Below are 22,725 nucleotides of genomic sequence, written 5' to 3' on the forward strand. Positions count from 1 at the left end.
ATAAATTGCCATCTCCTCTCTGACCACTACACTCTGCCCCAATTCACCATGGACTTGTCAAGCTGGCTTCATTCCATTTCATATCAATGCATAAGACCAACCCTGGACACCTGAATCTCTGCCCTATCTAACTACAGATTTCTTTCCCTGACGTGCCACACTGCTGGCGCCTGTAGTCATTGGCTCTCAGTCTAAGTGCACCCTCTTCTGGGAGACTTTCCCTAGTGGGCCAGGTCTTCCTGTCACATCCACCATATTGGTAATACTTGTCTCTGGTTGCCATTCCCTTCATTTGTTTGATGTCTCTCTCCCTCAGTAAGAATTACTGAATCATAGCTGTATATTTATAATTATATGTGTGGTTTATTTATACAATTTATATACTAAATAATGCCTACTAGTATACTTACATAGTTATAACTAGCATTTGTATATTAAGTTATATTACAAAATACAAGAACTTAGAAACATAAAAACAGGAAAATTTCCCATTTTTATTAACCTTTGAAACTGACATTTAACTGGATCCCAAGTTATTTCTATTATGATCCAATACCTTTCAAACTATCCCAATAATACCAATATGACATGTTTAAGATTCCATTTTACTTTAGATCTAAGCAAATAATTTTCTGTTTTTATTCCATCTTTTCCTTCTTCAAATTGTTCTAGATATTATTACTAGATCTACTGCCTTAAAATCAATGTAAATTTAATATTGAAAAAGGCCGTCTCAAGTATTCTTTTTAGTTTTCTAAATATTCCTTTAAATGAAAAACCTATTTGCCATTTAACAGCAACCAAATTTATGAATAAATAATTTTGTGCATTAAAAAGTCACATTCTTGTCCAATCCTCTCATTTTACAAATGAGCCAAACATGGGTATGAAGAGCAAAGGACTTACTCAACCTCACTAAGCAATTAGGTAGAGACTGAAATTTGAACCCAGAGAGAAGGCCTACAGGACCTACGTGCTCTACTATCCTTTGACTGTGAGTGCAGGCCACCTAACCCACAGCAAAGACCTCCTGCCTATGTAGACCATATTCCCACTAAAGTTAAGGTCTGAAGCCCATCAAAACAAAGCCATTAATACCTCCAAATTATCTCCTAGTTCTGGGCCTTACAATAACTGCACTGACTCTCCTTATCTCTCATCACACTAGTGTTTGTATCATTTCATCCAAACACTAGTATGCAAGGGCAGGAAAGAATTTATCCATATTTTATTCCAGTTGTCACTTCTTCCAGATAGCTTCTCCTCCTCCCACATCACTACTCTGAACCTATTCTCTATCTGCTCTCATTTATGTAAATTCATCACATAGCATTTTTTGCACACTCTAGCTAGTAATTCTGCCTAGAATTTACCTATATTCCTCCTGTGAAAAAGGGCATATCTTCCTGGTCCTAGTGTTTCTATCTAGTACTTTATTTAGATTCTAGTGATGCATACCAGCCCCATGCATTCTAGCATGTAAGTGAGTTTTAGAGAAAACCCATGTACAAATATCTCACTTGAATGTGCCAGGCAACACACTTTCAACTTTAAAGGCAGTGCATGAAGAGTGAAGCAAAAATCTTTCATTTAAAAGGTCTCTATTATTTAAGAGACAAACATTGTCCGATAAGTTCATTTTTTTGCTGGATGCCATCATATCTCACTTTAAATGTAACTGAATCTTTGACCTCCTTGTGACATTGAGTCCAACTCCCTGAAAATATTTTCAAGTGAATCCAACTTGTCTTTCTCTGTGAGGACAGCTGCTCCCAAGATGAGGTTCTGGAGGACAGCCAGCGCCATGGTGCCAAGGCCAGGCGGTATGTGTGGGGAACGAATGACAGAAAGCCATTTAATCAGGTGCTTTTGGATGAACTGAGGTCAAACATTTTAAGCACAATGGGTCAAAGGCATAAAAGGCATATACTTTCAGGCCAGACTACAAAATTCAAAAGAAACGTGAAAAATAAAAGTGTAGAACAACTACTTGCCATTCAAAGATTCTAACATTCAAAGATAAGATGTTAGATTGTATGTAAACTAACACAGAGTTCATGGGCACAGGTGGACCAATGAGCTATATTTAACAACAAACTCAGATAAGAGCAATCTATGTATTTATTCTGCCTGGGAAGAACTTTTAGCACTGTCTTATTTGCTGTGTCCAAAATTAACAATATCATGAATAAGTATAGCTTCAAAACTAAAGGATAAGATTTTGTATTTTATATTAAGAAGGCATGACTTTGTAGATGTACTTATGCTATTATGTAACTGAACAGTGTGAGGAAAAGTGTATATGTAATATAAAAGAAAAAACCTCTGCCCTAGAGAAGTCCAAATTCTAAAAATGACTTAATCGGCCAGCTGCGACAAAAGCAAGGCTTTGAACATACTGGCATACCTGAAGTCTTTCTCCTGTTACTCACTTCCCACCACTTTGACAAACCATGTGACAGCATGCATGGCCAGAGACATTAGTTACTCTTGGAGGAAAATCATTTTGTGTTTTAATTAGGAGATTAATTCCTAATTCTGTCATTTTCCAAAAGTACAATGCAAAGGTTGGCAACACTGTTTATCTAACACTTTCATGTATCAAAAGGTGACACTTGCCCATTGCTACCATAAGGTTTGCTATATCTGGGAAGAGGTCACTGTTTGAAATTCTACACGCAATTTGGGGAAACAGAATGGTGTTCCTTTTTTTTTAACCATCCTAAAAATGAATACTGAAGTTATTTTCTCTCTTGCCAAAAAAAAGGAAGAAAAAAATGAAAAGGAGAAATCAGTTGGAGATTTGATTGCACAGAATTGAGAACAGAGGCATTGCCAAAACATGGCAGATGACTCATGGAGCCTTTAATCTTAGCTCCAACCCTGGCCTCTGCTTGCAGATTCAGAAAGAAGTAATAAGCCATTGGCATTCAGAGGCCACTTATTTAGTAAAGTGTTCCTGACTTACCCTCTCTTTACTGTGAAACTGTACCTTCTAGTACTCTGCTTTATGGAAGTAAAAAGGGACAATTCTTTTAAAACATCTTCTGGAACTCAATTTTTAAAAGAATTGGAGCTGGTAATGGGGCCACAGCAGTAGAAAACCTGCTTAGTATTTATGCAGTCCTGAGTTCAAACCCAGTATCACCAAAACTGGGAGGAGATAAATATTTTATGAGACCTAGAAGTTTATTATCAGGATATCAAGGGAAAATGTTAATGATTTCCTACTCATAGCCTTGTAAGTGGAAATTGTATTTCTAATTATTTCTCTTGAGATACTAAAGACATCCCAGATTCACAATATGTATAAGACTACTTAGTGTACATACAACAAGCATCTGTCACTATGCCAGGGACTGTGCAGGCCAGAAATGTCAAGGAAATCACATCAATTATTAATATAAATGACAATACTAATAATTCAACTCAGCGAATTTTTAGAGAAAAAGGATTGCTTTATAAACAGCCAGAACAAGTGCCTTTGTGAAATTTGGTTCTACCTAATGGAAAATTTTCATTTTTTTCCAATTGGAATCAGTTATATGTGATTTGTATTAACTATCTCTGCCCAAAATACATTGTTTTAGAACTTTGACTTTTTTTCTTTTCTTTCTTTTTTTTTTTTTTTTGCTAGTCTTCAGGCTTTAACTCAGGGCCTGGGGACTGACCTTGAGCTACTTTTGCTCAAGTGTGGCACTCTACAACTTGAGCCACAGTTCCACTTCCACTTTTTTTCTGTTGATGTGTTACTGAGGAATAGAATTCAGGGCTTCATGCATCCTAAGCAAGCACTCTACCACTAAGCCACATCCCCAGCCCTAGAACTTTGAAATTTTTAATAACAAAACTTATGTGGGATAAGATTTCTATTAGACTCAAATAAGCAAGAATTTATATGTGCATTATAGAACATCCCAAACACATATTAAAATAGTGAGAAGAAAAAAAACTACCAACAATATCATTTAGATATAGTAAGTTTTTACTCTAGTTTCCTATATTTGTTATATATAGGAGAGATTGAAGTTATTGTCCAACAACTAGGAAATAGCAATGTACTAAATGTACTATTATAATCTTTTAAAATTAAAGGTTGGGTCACATTGTGTCAGTTCAGCTAACCTGGAAGCACATACTGATGAGTAAGTAAGAGTTTTACTAGATGGCAATGCCTACGAAAGGTAAAAGGGGAAGGAAGGAGATAAAGCAGATCATCTTCCATCAGGATGCAGCTCTGACATCCTTGTTGTATGGTTGAATATAGGTATGTCTTCTACAGCTGCATGTGTTGAAATTTCATTGTGAGGTCTTATAAGAGTGGAAACAAGTAGACTGTGTGGTTAGATGTGGGGCTTTTAGGGCTCCATAAGGTCATCAAGGTGGAACTGTTATCACTTAATATTGGTGACTATATAATAAGAGAGAGAAGGAGAAGAAAGCATGTGGACATCAATTTGCATTTCTGTTTCTTGCCATGCTAACTCAGGAGTGTCAGCAAAATGATCATCATCTGATGCAGGCCTCTAGAACTAGGAGTTAAAGAATTTTCCTTATAAAGTTTCCTAGTATTTGGTACTTAGTAACACTACCTGTTAGAAGAAGCAGGACTGAGTACAGAAAGTATCCTAAAGTATTTTGTAAATTAGATTTTGAAAAAGTGTTGGCCAGCTAATGGGATTAACTACAGCATGGATTACCAAAATTCAGGAGAAAAGTAATGATATGAAACTAGAAAACATGTCTTGAGATCTTAAAACCTTGCATAAAATGTTGAAAACATCCCATAGCTGGTGCTATGTTAGCTAAGTGCCCTCTTTCCAGCTGAAGGGAAGTTTCTTCTTGAGTCAGACTGAGGAGAGAGTTGCAATTTATTAGTGTTTTACCAATTTTTTTATTCATAGCTAGAAATACTTCTATAATCCAACAAACTGATTCTTGAACAGTTCAGTCATGTTTCTTTTTTCTTTTTCTTTTTGTATAATCATGTGAGACCTTTTGGCCTGAGAAGGAGCTGTGTTGGTTTTAACCTTGATTATAGTTTACTAGCAAGTAAGAAAGAACTTACCTCTTCTCGCTCCTTTAGTATCTCAAATATTAAGGTTGCATGAAAAAACAAACAGAGAGGGGAATGATGGAACATTATTAGGACAATAACATTAAGGAGATGAATAAAGCAGAACACAGTAAATCAAATGAAAAGGGAGTGAGGAAACAAAAGTCAAAGACATCATGGCAGGAAACCCAGGTTAGGAAGGAAGGAAGAACCATGACTGCATTTTTTTGTGAAGTTGAACTGCCATCTATACAGTTCCTAGTTGTATATTAAAAACACCTTTGGATACCACTTCAGCACAGTCATATCTTATGCACTTTGGGCAGGGCTCAGAAAAACAGTATTCTTTTTTTAATTTAATTTTATTGGCAAGGTGATGTACAGAGGGGTTACACTTACATAGTGAGGTAGTGAGTTCATTTCTTGTCAAACTTGTTACCCCTTCCCTTATTTTTCTCCAATATTCCCTCCCCCAACTCCCCCTAAGTTGTACAGTTCATTTCCAACATATTGTCTTGTGAATTTCACTATTATATTGCTTTAACTTTTGTCTCACCATTTTGATATTTCACTTGATATTCCTACATAATAGTGTACCAAAATCTAATACAGTGACAATAGTGGAAAAACCATAGAAAAGAAAAACAAAAGAAACAAACAATTTCACATAGTACACTAAAAACAACATTTTTGAAAACTCCTATTAGTTCCAACTACAAAGCTGAGATTGAGGAAGTCGGCTGGCTATATGGGAACTGAACTTGCATTGGTAGAGGGAATTCCCTGAGCAATGTCACACAGTGAAACACCATCAATCTTTAATTCCAAGAGTCTTTATCCTTTGGCTCCAAAAAAGAAGAGAGTCATGATTAGCAAACTCTGGTTCCTTCTCTCTTACCAGTCATTAGAATTCATCATGTATGGATGCAAGTTTTGGGTAACAGAAGTATATTCCACTCAATTAAAAAGTACTTGAGCAAAACAGGGCACACTTTTTTACTATAACTGAAACCAAATTCAGCACTCACAGACTCATAAATAATAAACACGAAGCAGGGAACTTTGGGGCCACGGTGTGTTTTGAAATCTTTAGTTTATAATGCTTCTGTTTCTCAGTATGGAAATGCTACAGTTCTGTCTTTATAATCCTTTTCATCATTAGGTCTCTTATTTTCCAAAAGGAAGGAGGGAAAGAAGGTAGGAAAAGATGGGATGGGAGAAATTGTTAAATGATCACTTCATTGACTACTTATATGCCAATGGAAGAGCAAATCATTCTGTGGCCTCCATGACAGACAGCCAAATTATAATCAACTACTTTGACTCTTTAATGCATGTAACAAAAGATGGGTGAAGATTAATTTGTGAAAACAGTTATAATAATGAAACAATTACTAGAACATACAGTGTTATTTTTACACATTCGTGTGCTGAATTCCTTCCAGATTTTTCTCAGGGAAACTTCAACAGTCATTGTCAACTACCTTTTCACTTGGGGAAAAAATACCTGTTTCTCTTTTGCCCTGTAAAATGGTGGCACAGCTTTCTTCTTCATAATTACCCAGAAGTTTGCCAATCATCTTCAGGATTTTCTAGGAAATCACAGAAGATGTGTGGAGATTATTTCAGGAATTGGGTGGAAATTTATTAAAACTGTCCACGTACTATCCAGGTGGTCCTTCTCCTAACGTATAAAATGAATGTTTAAGTAATATAAACTTCAAATATCTAAATACCAATCACTGATCAAAATTGAAATAAAAATAATAACTGTGGGACTGGAATGTAGCTCAGTGGTAAAGTGCTTGCCTAGGAAGTGCAATATTCTGGGATCAATCCCCAGTACCAAAAATGAAAAGACAAATAAAAAGGTAATTACCATATACAATATACTAGTAAGCATATGCTTATTTTATTACCCTATTGGTAAAGTTGTCCTTCAATAACATCTCGATTCTGAATCATTACTTCTGAATAATTTCCTAACATTATTCTTTTTTCCTCTCATCTCAGTTAATTAGAAGACCATTCTCTGGACACAGACTAGGTCACTGAAGGACTTCTAAAAATAAGTAAATTTCTCTGTTATGAAGAGTGAATGGACATTAGCAAGCACTCTATTAAACATATAATGAGATAGTTGCTGTTCCACTTTTACTTTCCTGTACATTTTCTGCTTTACATCAAACTAAAAGATCCAAAAAGGGCTTAAAACATGTTGCAAAGTTACCAAGTAATGAGCTAACTTGTAGATGTGGAGAAAGTCATTTCTGCATAATTACTTAAGTAAAATCAAAGAGATATGATACAATTAGGAGATGGGAACTGGAGGTCAGATCCCATTTGGCATCTTCAGTCAAGTGTATATTCATTTTTATATTCTGAGAGGCTGGAACTGTGAGTGATGAAACGTCCTCACATATTCTGTCAATGTCAGGATACAAACATCACCAAATAAATCCTTGTGTCAAAATGTCACATAGTGATTACTTATGCTTCTTGACAACACCAGTGAGTGACAAGACTGCCCCTATGGCTGTGAGAGGTCGCATACCAACTGTTACAGGTAACATAGATGAAGGACAATGTAGTCATCAGAACTCATTTAAGCTGATTCAACTAATTAGATACTTTCACAGTGACCAATACAGTAAGTGCTGTTGTGATTCTCCTGAAAAATCTATTATCTAAACAATTTAATGGAAAACATTTTATAAAACATGCATCTCTGATTTCTGCTATCAAGTTGGTATTCTCACTAAAAGGAAAGTGTCACTTGTTTTTCTTCTTTAATTGTCATTGTTTTGCAATTTTAAGACTGGATTTGAAATCTGCATTTTAGAGAAAAAAAATGACTAGTCAAAGTTTGGATACCACAAAACAAGTCCTGAGGACAGCTTATGGGATCCAATAACATCGTAGCAAGATATAAAGTAACTAAGATACTGATGACTCTGGAATTCCAGGTCCTCTCTCATTTCAGTTCTCAGTGGAGAATAAGAGGCAGAAAAATGGTGAATGGGAGAAAAGTGTACACTGTCAATACCCTAATCAAATCTGTCAGCAAAATTTGTAAGGTAATTATAAATATGTTATATATCTTAAATATTAAAGACTGAAAAAGAATAATTAAAGGGTATTAATTTTAATAGGAATAAAATCTCACTAGGATCATATATTATTAACACTACTGGAATATTTGATGCTCCAAATACTATTAAAAGTTACCTATTAAAAGTATACTGGCCTGGGAATATGGACTAGTGTTAGAGTGCTTGCGTCATATACATGGAGCCCTAGATCCAATTCCTCAGCACCACATATGTAGAAAAATCCAGAAGTGGCACTGTGGCTCAAGTACTAGAGTGCTAGCCTTAAGCATAAAAAGAAGCCAGGGACAGTGCTCAGGCCCTGAGTTCAAGCCCCAGAACAGACAAAATCCTTCATAAAAGTATACTTATTAAATACAATAGTAAGTGTATCTTTAAAAAAAGTATATCTATTAAGATTTTGACAGACTTGTATTTGACTTTTCTTATTATTAAAATGAAATAGAAAGGCACTGTGAGGCCATTTGATGGACGGATTAAAAGAGAACATCTGAAGAGATCCTAAGATCTGGCACAAAACATTTTCAAGGTCAATGAAAAATAAATTTAAAAGGTATCCTTACAGGAAAGTTTGGTCCACATGAAGGACCACTAATTTGGTAGTAAGAAAACATATGAACTTAGAGATGTAAGAATATACTAAAGTAAACACAATTCCTAAATTTAAAAAGATTTCTAATATTTTGTCCTTTGTTTATAAATTTCACATTGTGTTCTCTTAACAGAAATAAGAATGTCCTTGCTTTTAGTCTGTAATCACTACCATTTTATTATTAATCTCTTGATGTTGATTGTGTCTGAGATTACCCCACTCTGTTTTATCTGTGCTTTGAATAGATTTCTTCACTCACTCTTGTTCATGATAGCTCTGCTCAGTGAGTAGAAGTAAACCCCCTAGCCAGCCTACTTGACTTCTTTGAGAAATCTAATCTGTACTCATATAGTTGAAAAGCAAGCCAGCATCTCCAACACAGTCTCAACAACACTAGCAAAACTATGTTAAGCGAAACAACAAAAACAAAACTTAGTCCTTAAATTTTTCTGCATTTAAATGCTCAAGTAGTTATTCACCAGAACATTTTTGGAAGTGAATCTGTCAGGCTTTGAGATATCTGAAAGTGGTTGAAAAAGTGGCAGAGGAGAATTTAAGAATAGCTTACTATCACTCCAAGGGGAAAGAGAAAAACAGCACAAAGAGGAGGAGTTGAGAGCTATGAGTAGGAGCACCACAATGGAGACCCTTTATGCTGGAAGGCCATTTCTCCCCAGACAGTCTTTAGTATAGGCAATGTTCCTTAGTCTACTATTGACACTGAGGTCAATGACATGCCAATCTCCATGTGTACCTTGATACAAGGCAAAGCAAAGGCAGCACTTGGTACAAGTAAAAGTAAAGAGACATGAATGAAATGACTCTAAGAATTGAAATAACAAGACTTTGGACTGGTTAAGGCCATAGAGTTCAAATCAGGCTGCAATCATTTCTGACAGACAATGAGGTTCAAGATAACTTTTTTTTGGTTATTCATGAGAATAGAAGTCAGGGCCTGGGTGCTGTCCCTGACCTTCTACCTCAAGGCTAGTGCTCTATTACTTTGAGACACAGTGCTACTTCCAGTTTTATTGGAGATGAGTCTCAGACTTTCCTGACCCTGCTGGCTTTGAATTGGAGTCCCAGTTCTCAGTCTCCTGTGTCTTAGAGGTGTGAGCCACTAGTGCCAAGCTTTACCCTTTCTATAAGACATTGACTTAGATATTTTTGGTTTATTTGAAAATATTTTCTTCACCAAGCCAAAGATATCAGCCACTCTAAATTTTTTCTGCACTAACCTTTCACTATGCTCTGTGTGGGTTACAAAATGAGACAACAATAAAAGAAAGATTTTGAAGTTCAAAGATAAGGGTGGGCCAGGCTATAAAAATAGCTATGCAAATAACAATCTAACAACACTCATGGAGTGTTCCAAATAATGACTTTAGAAAGGAAACCCATCTAACATAACAATGCACATTTAAATTGATGCTATTTAAAGGTAAAATAGGCATATTATAAAAAGTGTCACTGATACTTCAATTGTTCCTGCCATTGAGTATGAAAAGTTGTGACTTCAGCTCTTGCCTCAAATAAAAGCAAAGAACTATAACAATGATCCACATGCTTGGTTACACACACATATACACACATGAATATACACACATGTGCACAAATATGCAGAGACAAACTCATACAATATACACATACATAAGCATATACACACATGTACACACAGAAACACATATAAATATAGAGACACCTATACATTCACCAGTATATGCATACATACATACATACATGTGAATGAGCAGATGCATATATAGATTCATACACACATATACAATTCACACATGTACACATATGCACACATGGACACATAATTATACCCATACACACCTACTGAGATATATCATGTACAAATTCTAATGCAAGAGAATTTAATTTTCACAATTAAGGATACTTTAAAATAGCAAACATTCTGACAAACTATCATCATGAGTGTGGAAAGGGCACAATCTTACCCTGAGAGCATGATCTTTCAAACTGTCTAGTCCCTATCAATTTTCAAGATGTTAATAGTGACTTGCATGACTAGCAAAGTTACTAATAACAGTGACTAGTTCTACATGCCTTCTGGCCTTAGGCAAAACTGTGATTGTAAGTTGGAAAATAAAAAGCGGAACTTTCGGAAAACTCATAGAACAAATGAATGCTAAGACAAAGGCAAAACTATTTGTGTTGAAGCTGACTCCAGCCCCAAATCCCATCCATTTGTACCCACCTTCATTGTGGTCTTCAAGAGAAACCTGGACCCACTGCTGAGTTATGAGGAGCAAATTGTATCTCCTATCATTTCCTGGAATTTAATGGATGGAATAAAAGGGATGTTGAGAAAAGGGGAGATACTAATGTCATTCCCAAGTATGTCCACTCTTGGGATTCTCTCTCACTTAAGATGTCACAGCCTTGACAAGGGCAAATTGCTTGAGGTCCATAAGAGCTCATAAAATTCCAAAGCCTCTCTTTCAAGGAGCTAAGAGGAGCATCCAGCAGACAGCCTTAGTCACCAAGGGCTGAGCAATTCTTCCATATGCTGTTCCTCACACTTAATGTCTCTCATCCAGGCTTTAATGGTCTAACACAGTGCATGAATCTTACAGATGTGCAGGTATAAGGAAAGTCTGGGAATTATTCCAATTAAAAAGAGATGGGTGTTTCATTAGTATTTCTATTTTTAAAAAGTTAACTCTAAGTAGCTTGCTTTGGTAACTACAGTGGAAAAACAGACACATAGCAGGGAAGGGAAGAACATTGTTTTGAAAAGGCTTGGTTCAAGAATATTTGGAGTATTCAAAGAATGCTCTCATTCCAACCCCAGGATGGGATATAAGTGTATCCCAAGTGTCTTCCAGCACCTGGTACCCAGTGGAGTTGATCCCATCCTGAAGTTCTCAGAAGGACCCAAATAGCTGACAGAGTTTTATGTGAGACCTTCTCTTCTCTGAGGAGATAGAGCAAGAACAATGCAGATTCAAGGCTGTTACTTGGCCAGATTTCAAATATACATTGATAATAATGTGTTGCCATCACATGGCACAGGCGCTCTGAATATGTGATGGATGCTGGAAACAGCATCATTTAAAGAAAAGATTGTGATCAAGTGGTTACAGTAAAGAAGTTAGCCCCCAGTAGAATGGCTTTATATAGTCTTTATGCTGTCCACTCCCAAGGGGAAAAATGGTCACACACTCCTCTGTCATTTAAATGATTTTCTATCATTGCTCCTGTGGATTCATTCTGTCATTCCACATTTGCTTGTAGAAAACTATGGCCTTCTGGAACTCACAAGCAATGGGGGCTTTTCAGTCCACATACTTAATGAAAGCTCCAATGTATAGGCATGTCTACTTTTTTAATGTGAAAAGTAGGTACTAGGTTGCAGGAAAAAGATAAGAAGTTACAGTCAAGTCACTCTGGATGGCACCGTTTATAACAAAAATCCACCTGGGCATCTGGGAGGTGATTTTCTCAGGCTGAGTCACAGGCCACAGCTTTGGCCTGGTAATGGTCATGGCCCCACATGAATGACCCAGGGGGCAAAAAAAGCCAAGGGTGCTGAGTTCATGAGGTGGCAAAGACATAGCTTCTATACTGACCCTGTGTTCATGGGACGGGACTTGTTCTACTGGTAATGTAGTTGTTGTTTTTTTTAATCATAAAATAATCTTAATCACTAGAAATGGAAAGTCAGACTGAGAAAGCACTATGCTAGATGTTCCCAGATACAGCCATCTGATACTGGTGCAAAGCCACTGATTCAGAAGTATGAGGATTGCAGTGCAGAGCCAGCCCTGCACATAAAATTCCTGAGAATGTATCCTGTTTACTAAAAATTGAACTTCCTTCTACATTTCTGAATATTCCTAATGCATTTTTCATTTGTTAATTTGCTTTATTCATATGCCTAGCTAAGGATTGTAAGAGAAATGAAGAAATTTCCCTCTTCTACATAAATATGAAGAGAATTGGTCTGATATTAAATTTGTTATATGGCTTCAATAAGTAAGCTAAAGAGGCATCAATTGGATGGATTAAAACCCAGAATCCTACTTAATAACCCATTATACCATAAACAAATTACAGACCAAGAGGAAAAGAATGGGTTCTTTCATAAAAGTTGTCTTTATTGTTCTTATTGTTGAGTAATGTTTTAGCTTCAAATCTATAGAAATGGATTCTGAAGAAAAGGCTTATGGGATATTTATTAGAGAGCCCAATTCACACAGCAACAATAAAGTGAAGGGAATGTGAGGAGGATGGGAGAGAGTCAACAGAGGAAAAAAAATGCATTGTGAATCCTTAACCTACAATGAAGTTGTGTCTAGATAAGCCCATGATATACTGAAAATATTCTAAGTAAAAAGTGCATTTAATATAGCTAACCTACCAAACACTGTAACTTAGCAACACAGTACACAGAGGAGTTTCAACTGTTTATTCTCAGATCAGACAGCTTCAGCTCACTACTCCTGCCCTGCATCAGAGCAGTATTTTACCACTTATTAGCTCTGGGAGACACCAACACCTGAAATTTGAAGGATCATTATCACTGAGTGGATTTTGCTTTCTTTACTATAAATAAAAATATCTTAAATCAGACAATCAGGAGTCAGTGACTATTTTGAGTTGAGATGACTTTTTAGGAGGCAGTAGAAACAGTACTTCTCCATCTGGGGTCAGAAGGCAAACAACCTTAACCTTTACCCTCCCTTTCTCATTGATTGGTCAATGATATGACACATGGATATTAATCATCGAACATCTCCAACATTTCAGCCCATAGTGTTACACAAACAGAAATGACAGACTGTCCCTCCCTTGCATCAAACTTTATATTAGGCAATGTGAGATTTCAGTAAACTTGGTGACAGTATACTCTCATTTGTTCTTGACAACAGTCACTGAGGGGAAAACAAGGGAAATAGGGAAGAAAAAACAGCTGAGGCAGAATTACTCTGAAGCTATCCAAATGGTTTTGTTTGCTTGTTTTAAATACGCTGTGGATTTATTTCTTTCCTTAAATCATTGTTTAAAATTTTTGTTAAGTAATTTTACAAAGGAATTTACATTTAACAAAGCAGTTTAGGGATGCAATGTATCTTGACCAATATCACCCCTTCCAACATCCAACATTCACACTTAAACTTTCCCTTACCAGACCTTCCCTGACTCTTCTTAATCTTGTAGGATATACATTGGATTATTCTCTCTCCCGATTCTCTTCATTCATTTATACCTATCCCTTTGATTTTATACGACCACTTTTGAGTACTCATTTCCTCATGTTATATTTTCTTGAACTTTTATTTTAGCTAAGATTTAAGATCTCCTTTGAATCTACTATGTTAAATCCCACCCTACCTTGTTGGTGGGAAAGAGCAATTCTGGAAAACAATGTGGAGGCTCCTCAAAAATTATATTCAGGTGCTGGTGGCTCACACCTGTAATCCTAGTTACTCAGGAGGCTGAGATCTGAGGATTACCATTTAAAGCTGGCTTCAGGCAGGAAATTCCATGAGATTCTTATTTCCAGTTATACACCAGAACACTGGTAGTGTCATTATGGCTCAAAGTAGTAGAGCAATAGCCTTAAGCCAAAGAGCTCAGGAACAGTGCCCAGACCCCTGAGTTAAGCCCCATGACCATCAACAACAACTATAAATTAAACACAGAATTACCCATGGACCCTTCAAGTTCACTCCTGGAAATTTACTCCCAAAGATTATAAATCAGGATATAGTAATGTCAACATCATGACCATGTGTATTGCAGCACTATTCACCATAGCTAAAGTATGGAATCAGCCAAGATACTCATCAATGGACAAATGGATAAAGAAAAAGAAATACGTGTGTGTGTGTGTGTGTGTGTGTGCGCGCGCACACACACGCACACATATATAAATGGAATTTTATTCATTCATTAGAAAGAATGACATTGTACCATTTGTAAAGAAATGGGAAAGATGTGGGAAAAAATACTTTAAGTAAAATAAGTCAGGCCAGAGAAACAAATGATACATGCTCTACCATGTAGGTGAAAGCTAGATTTTGGTATTCTGTTTTTCAATGACAGATAAATTAACTTTCAGGTAGGAAAATAGCATCAACTTAAACTTCTCTGTAGCATTTTCCCTAGAAAATGTGAGCATATTTAACCACTAAATATGGACAAAGGAAACCACTCAATAGAAGGTATATTAGGAAATTACACATCTATAACTGTTATTTGTAAGGTAAATTGAAGATTATTTAACGTTTTTAAAGAAGAACATCTAAGCTCACCAGCAATGGTAGGCAGCAAAGAAAACCAGAAGGCAAGTCCAGTCTCTGTGAGCCACTCAGGGTAATTAAGGCACTTCTTCAAATGCTTTTTTCCACCTCAATGTAGATCCCCACTCACTCCTTACTTTCCTTTTATGTTTTCATTTGTGTCCTCTTGTATTCGCTCAAGCACTCTCCTTAAGAAGTTTATATTAAATTCTTAAATGTTATACAGATTGGTCTTGCTTCTGTTTCTCTTCAGTGTATGAGTTCTATAAGTGTTTTGGTCCCAAATTCCTAGTAATTTCATGTCTAACATTATGAATTCTGGATTATTTTATCAAGTCAGATATATTTGGAATTAAATATAAATATTTTTTACTTTAATAGGATACAGCTATCTTTGGCCTTACAAAGATATCAAGGTTTGTAAGTTGAAATCTGAAATTATAATTCCTTTCTCAAGACTCATTATTATTCCTCCTTTGCTGCTCAGAGGTATTATTGGAATTACCATTCATAGTTTGTTCCAGGGTAGAAATCTTACAGTAAGTCTTAACACATTCTACTTTCTCCCTTTCCTACATTCTACAAGTTAGCTTCTGTTGCCAGTTATGTTTCAGAATGTCTCTCATATCCGTCTTGTTTTCCAAATCCATTGCAATTGCTTCATTCAGAAATTAGGGATCACTCATCTGAACTATTGCAAGAGCGTCCATCTGTTCCTTCTCTAACATGCTATCTTCAGTGCAGTCTTTACCATGTTTCTGCCAAGCTATCTTTTTGAAAGCATTTTTAATTGATCATAGTCCTATCCTTTTCTACAGAAGGAGTATACTGTCTTAAAGTAATGAGTATTCCTAGTGTTTCAAATTTGACAGAAAGACAAACTAAGAAATCATCCCTTTGTACTATACTTTCTGGCCTAAAACCGTCTTTGTCATGGTTTTGCAATTTTCCATTCATGGATTTGAAAATTCCAATCTGTAGACCCTGTATCATACCAAGGCTACCTTCTGAGTATACTGTATTGCCTACCATAGAGTAGGAATACAATTTCTGTTATTGAATGTACTGATAGTTAAAACAGGATCTGCTATATCCAAGAAGTATGCTAAAAATACAATACAAAAATATGACTTTAGGGGCTGGGAATATGGCCTAGTGGCAAGAGTGCTTGCCTCTTGTACATGAAGTTCAATTCCCCAGCACCATATATATAGGAAATGGCCAGAAGTGGCGCTGTGGCTCAAGTGGCAGAGTGCTAGCCTTGAGCAAAAAGAAGCCAGGGACAGTGCCCAGGCCCTGAGTCCAAGGCCCAGGACTGGCAAAAAATAAAAAATAAAAAAAAAATATGACATTAGAAACAAGGCTAAGATGTCTTAGAAAAATAAAACAAGTCTCTAATGGAGTACTCAGAAGAATATATATTTTAATATAGTATAACTTATTGAAAAAGCATAGTAAAACATTGTCGGATCATCTTAGTGATTGAAGCAATTTTCAAAAGGAGTAAGCTACTATGGCAATAACTTAGAGATTTTCTTATAAATGAATTCTCAAATGAACTAGGTACAAATTTAAAAATAGGTTCCTTTTATTTCTATCTTTATACTTCACCATATTGCATTGTCTGACTCAAACAAATGCTTTCTGTCTGATTAATTATGTGACACAGGTGAACATAACAGGCAGAGTTACTCTTCTATACAATTTAAGCAAGTATTTCAAATGATGCCCTCTTTAATAAACTGTAATAAATAAATGAAAGGTCACGTTTTTCCTGGATTATGCTCAACTCTTTGTGAAAATGTTAATCCAAGTTTTTGAGAACACAAGGCAATACTGATAACAGACAGAAACTGGGCATATTGATCACTACTGCATGTTTAATAAAGCAAAAAATTTCAAAGAAATAGTAATAGTTATCATATAATATGCCTCCTTTAGAAAAGAAAACCTAAACTATTCACAAATTTTAGTAGGTACAGAGTCATTTTTTTTCATTTTTATTAACGGAGACAAACCTAATTCTGCTGAATTTTGTTGGTCTTACAAATACAGTGCTATCCATTCACAGATAATACTGTCAAATATCTGTATTCACATATTACACTCTGTTAAAAGGCTCAACAAAGGAACATCAACAAGTTAAATGGTTAATATTCTGTGTCAGATTAACGAGAATACAGTGTCCATATGCAGTAACACATTATCGTGGATGTTTCTGTGATAGTGGTTTTGAATGGTATTTACAGTTCAGTGGGTGGGCTTTGAGTAAGTTGATTGTCCACCATAAATGTGGTGAGCCTCATGGGATCAGCTTAAACCCTGAATGCTACAAAAGGCTGACAGATTTAGAAGAAAAATAAGTTGTTTACCAGATGACTTTTGAACTGCATCTGAATTATTGGCTCTTCCTGATTCACCAACAGTCCACCTTTGAACTTGAACTGTGGCTGTTTCCATATTCCTCAACTTTAAAGATTTCCCTTATTGGATTTGGAGCTCGGCACATTCCATGATTGTGAAAAACAATGTTGTTGTTTTTAAAGTACTGGTATTTGTACTCAATGTCTTGTGTTTACTAGGCTTGTGCCTTAATTTTTGAGCCATGTCACCTACTCTTTTGTGGTTCTAGTTAATTTCTTGGATTGGATATCTAACGTTTTCTTGTGCTGTCATTGGACCATGAGACTTTTACCTACAACTCTCATGTAGCTGAGATCGCAGCCACATACCATCTTATAGGGCTTGTGTGTTGAGATGAGGTCTCAGTAACATTTTTCTCAGGCTTGGATCACAGTCCTCTAGATCTCTGTCTCAAGAGTTGAGATTAGGGGCTGGGAATATGGCCTATTGGCAAGAGTGCTTGTCTCATATACAGGAAGCCCTGGGTTCTATAAAATGGCCAGAAGTGGCGCTGTGGTTCAAGTGGCAGAGTGGTTCAAGTGCTAGCCTTGAGAAAAAAAGAAGAAGCCAGGGACAGTACTCAGGTCCTGAGTTCAAGGCCCAACACAGGCAAAAAAAAAAAAAAGAAAGGAGTTGAGATTACAGATGTATGTTACTATACCTGTAAATGAACTTAACATTTTTTGCTTTGTATTTATTTAATTAATTTTATGTGATAATTTACAAAGAGGGTTCATATCAGTATGTCATTTTATGAATATAATGCATATCGATTAGTGTCACCCTTTCGATCTCTTTTTTTTATTTATTAATTAAATTTTGTTGACAAGGTATTGTGCAAAAGGGGTACAGTTACATAATAGGGTAGTGTATACATTTCTTGTGATATCTTACACCCTTGTTTTTCTTTCCCTTCCCTAGATCAGTAGACACATATACAATACACAGTGGACCAAAAACATACAATAGCCACATGGCATACACCAAAGGAAGTTCACCTAGAACTTTAAATGTAATGTCAACAATAGAGTTTGCTTATCCTTGTCTTATACGAACATACCTACATAGCTTTTGAGCTACTGTGATCCACTGAGAGGTCTATTTTTGACCTTTATATACTGAGTAGTTTGGTTTTAGTTACATAATGTAAGGTGGCTGACCCAAACCTGAGGGAAATACCATTTGACAAGAAGTTTTTTGTTTCACAGACCTGGTCTCTGCTGTCTCCCCCTCCCCCACCACCTTAACAGTCATATATATCAAGGAGACCATGCCCCTTTGTTTCCTGTGTTCTAGGCTAGTCTCACTCAACATTATTTGTTCAAGTTCTGACCATTTCCCTGCGAATAGCAATATTTTGTCATTTCTAATCGCTATGTAGTATTCCATTGTGTATAGATACCACATTTTTTAGATCCATTCATCTATAGAGGGGCATCTGGGTTGTTTCCATATTTTGGCTATTGTGAATTGTGCAGCGATAAACATGGAGGTGCAGATGTCTTTTAGATATTCTGAGACTTGTTGTTCAGGATAGATACCTAGGAGTGGTATGACTGGGTCATAGGGTAGGTCTATGTTGAACTTTTTGAGGAACCTCCATGCTGTTCTCCAAAGTGTTTGTACTAATTTTCACTCCCACCAACAATAGAGAAGGGTTCTTCTTTCCCCGCACCCCCTCTAGCATTTGTTGTTGCCTGAGTTCAGAGTATAGGCCATTCTAACTGGAGTGAGGTGATATCTCAGGGTTGTTTTTATTTGCATTTCCTTTACTGCCAGGGATGTTGAACATTTCCTCATATGTTTCTTTGCCATTTTTATCTCTTCTCTTGTGAAGTCTCTCTTTAGCTCCTTTGCCCATTTCCTAATTGATTTACTGGGCTTGGAGGGGCTTAGTTTTTTGAGTTCTCTGTAGATGACAGATATTAGGCCTTTGTTTGTTGCTGTGCTGATAAAGATCCTTTCCCATATGGTTGGCTATCTTTCTAGTTTGGTGGAGTCTCTCCCCTATCTGTTGTGCCCCTGGGATTCTATTCAGAAAGTTCCTTCCTGTGCCTATAAGTTCTAGCGTCTTTCCTACTCTGTCCTTCAGTAGTTTCAAGGATTCAGGTCTGATGTTGAGGTCCTTGATCCATTTTGAGTTGATCTTTGTGCATGGTGATAGACAAGGGTCTACTTTGAGTTTTCTACATATGGCTGCCCAGTTTTCCCAGCACCAGTAGTTGAAGAGGCTATGTTTATTCCATTGTATGTCTTTAGCTCCTTTGTCGAATATCAGCTGACTGTAAGCTTGCGGTTTTATTACTGGGTCTTCAATTCTATTCCATTGGTCTTCAGGTCTGTTTTTGTACCAATTCCAGACTGTTTTTGTTATGATGGCTCTATAATAGAGCTTGAAATCTGGTATTGTGATACCTACTGAACTGTTTCTTTTTTACCTAGAATTGCTTTGGCTATTCTAGGTCTTTTGCTGTTCCATATGAATTTATGGGTTGCTTTCTCTATTTCAGTGAAGAGTGTAGCTGGGATCTTGATGGGGATTGCTTTGAATTTGTATAACAGTTTGGGCAATATGGCCATTTTCACTCTATTGATTCTGCCTACCCATGAGCATGGGAGGTCTTTCCATCTCCTTGTGTCCTCTTTGATTTCCCTTTTTAGATTTTTGTATAGTTCTCATTAAATCGGTCCTTCACGTCTTTGGTTCTGTTGATCCCTAGGTAATTTATTCTTTTTTTAGCTATTGTAAATGGTATTATTTCCATAGTTTCCTTTTCTGCTTGTACACTGCTGGTGTACAGAAAAGCTGCTGACTTTTGTGGATTGATTTTGTATCCTGTTACTTTGCCAAAATGGCTTATTAGGTGTAGGAGTTTGGGGACTGAGTTTTTTGGGTCCTTCAGATATAAGATCATGTCATCTGCCAATAGGGATAGTTTGATTTCTTCTTTGCAAATGTGGATCCCTTTGGTGTCCTCCTCTTGCCTTATTGCTATGGCTAGGGATTCCAGGACTATGTTGAAAAGAAGTGGGGAGAGTGGGCATCCTTGTCTTGTTCCTGAGTTTAGGGGAAATGGTTTAGGTTTCTCCCCCATTTAACATGATATTCACAGTTGGTCTGTTGTATATGGCTTTTATTTTTTTAAGGAATGTTCCGTCTATTTCTGTTCCCTCCAGAGGTTTTAACAAGTATGGACATTGTATTTTGTCAATGGTTTTTTGGGCATGAACTGAGATAACAATGTGATTCTTGATTTTAGTTCTGTTTATGTGGTGAATTACATTAATTGATTTACGGATGTTGAACCATCCTGTGTCTGTGGGATGAAGCCTACTTGGTCATGATGTATTTTCTTGATCAGTTTCTGGATCCTGTTAGCTAATATTTTATTGAGGAGCTTTGCATCTGTGTTCATTAGTGATATTGGTCTGTAGTTCTCTTTTTTTGTTGGGTCTTTGCCTGGTTTGGGGATGAGTATAATATTAGCTTCATAGAATGAGTTTGGGATTTCTCCCTCTGTTTCTATTTGGCGGAAGAGTTTGTGGAGTATTGGTATTAGCTCCTCACTAAAGGTTTGAAATCAGCATGTCATTTTATGAATATAATGCATATTGATTACTGTCACCCTTTTGATCTCTCAAAGGGATAGATTATAGACAGGCAATTGCCATATATAATTTATTTCATGGATAGATAGGACATAGATGAATATACTGTTGTTTGAGTAATTATTATAAGGAAAGAATGCTGCTCATGTAAATTACAGAGGCAAAGCTTTCCAAATATTTTTATTCCACTGTTGCCTGAATGTATACATTATGAATCCATGAATACAAAGTGGTGACTGTATTTATATATTATACATTCTCAATATATGTAAATAGTATTGCTTTCTTTGAAGAACGCAGAGAAACTATGACAGTAATCACACAGTTGTTCACTGCATTCAGTTTCACTGTTTCCCATGGAGAGTGATGGAGTTTGTACTGATTGTATGTACTCTAGGAAAGCCGCACAATTTACTCCTCTATGTACTCTTTCGCCTCAGCCAGTGCTCATTAAAATCAGGATCTCTGGAAAATCAAAAGGGAAAACAAGAAGTACACTCAGTCTCTCTTGAGAAACTTGAATATTCTATTAACAAAAAAAAACTCATATACTTGAGATATGAACCAAAGTTTGGAAATTTGAGGAGAGAATGCAAGAATTTAAGTGGCATGTCAAGTATAGTGGGTTTTTCTTTTTTTATTTATTTTGCTTTAATTCTAAGAGGCACAGGAGGCCATTAAAACCTCTTATATAACACCATGTCCTTTTTAGTGTTGGAACGATTTTGTACACTCATCCTGGCAACTGGAAGAAAATCAGTGGATGGAGGGCAAGTCTACACATGATTGAGTTACTGATGAGGAAGGTAGCAGCGAGGAACAAGAAGCTCAGGGATTCAAGCTGGGTGAAAACATGGAACTAACAGGAAATTATCAGATAATTGTCTAGGGATAGGCATTACATTAAATCAAGTTGATTCCAGCTTTTTAGAAGCTTGAGAGTTTGTCCATTTTTCATTTAACAATAGAAAAGAGCATCAAGTTTTCAATTTGACAGAAGGCATTTATGTTTGAAATTTTTTTTTTTTTTTTTGCCAGTCTTAGGCGGTGAACTCAGGGCCTGAACACTGTCCCTGGCTTCTTTTTTGCTCAAGGCTAGCACTCTGCCACTTGAGCTACAGCGCCACTTCTGGCCATTTTCTGTATATGTGGTGCTGGGGAATTGAACCCAGGGCCTCATGAATACGAGGCAGGCACTCTAGCCACTAGGCCATATCCCCAGCCCTATGTTTGAAATTTAACCAATTGATTATGTATGTCTAGAATGCTGTTACAGATTTGTCAGTAAGCATGAAACATAAACTCAGTGCTCATTTATCCTTGGTAGTACTTACACTGAGTCCATAGGCCATGTATTTTTACAGATTAGAGAAATGGAATTAAAAAGAAAGAGTAAAAGGCTGCAATGGGTACCCTTTGTTTTGTGTATAAATTTATCTGACTTAGAGAAGGGAAAGAGAATCACAGAACAGTAGGACAAAGGGTCAAACAATGTTATGGTAATACTAGACACCATGTTGGAAATGAGCCTTACAACTTGGAGGGTAAGGAAGTGGGTGGGGGATGGGAAAACATAGTGGGGGGGGTAACACTGCTTAAAAAGAAATGTACTCAGTAACTTACTTATGTAACTGTAACCCCTCTGTACATTACCTTTGCAATAAAAACTAAAGGAAAAAA

Source organism: Perognathus longimembris, chromosome 4, assembly GCF_023159225.1.
Source record: "Perognathus longimembris pacificus isolate PPM17 chromosome 4, ASM2315922v1, whole genome shotgun sequence".
NCBI lineage: Eukaryota > Metazoa > Chordata > Mammalia > Rodentia > Heteromyidae > Perognathus > Perognathus longimembris.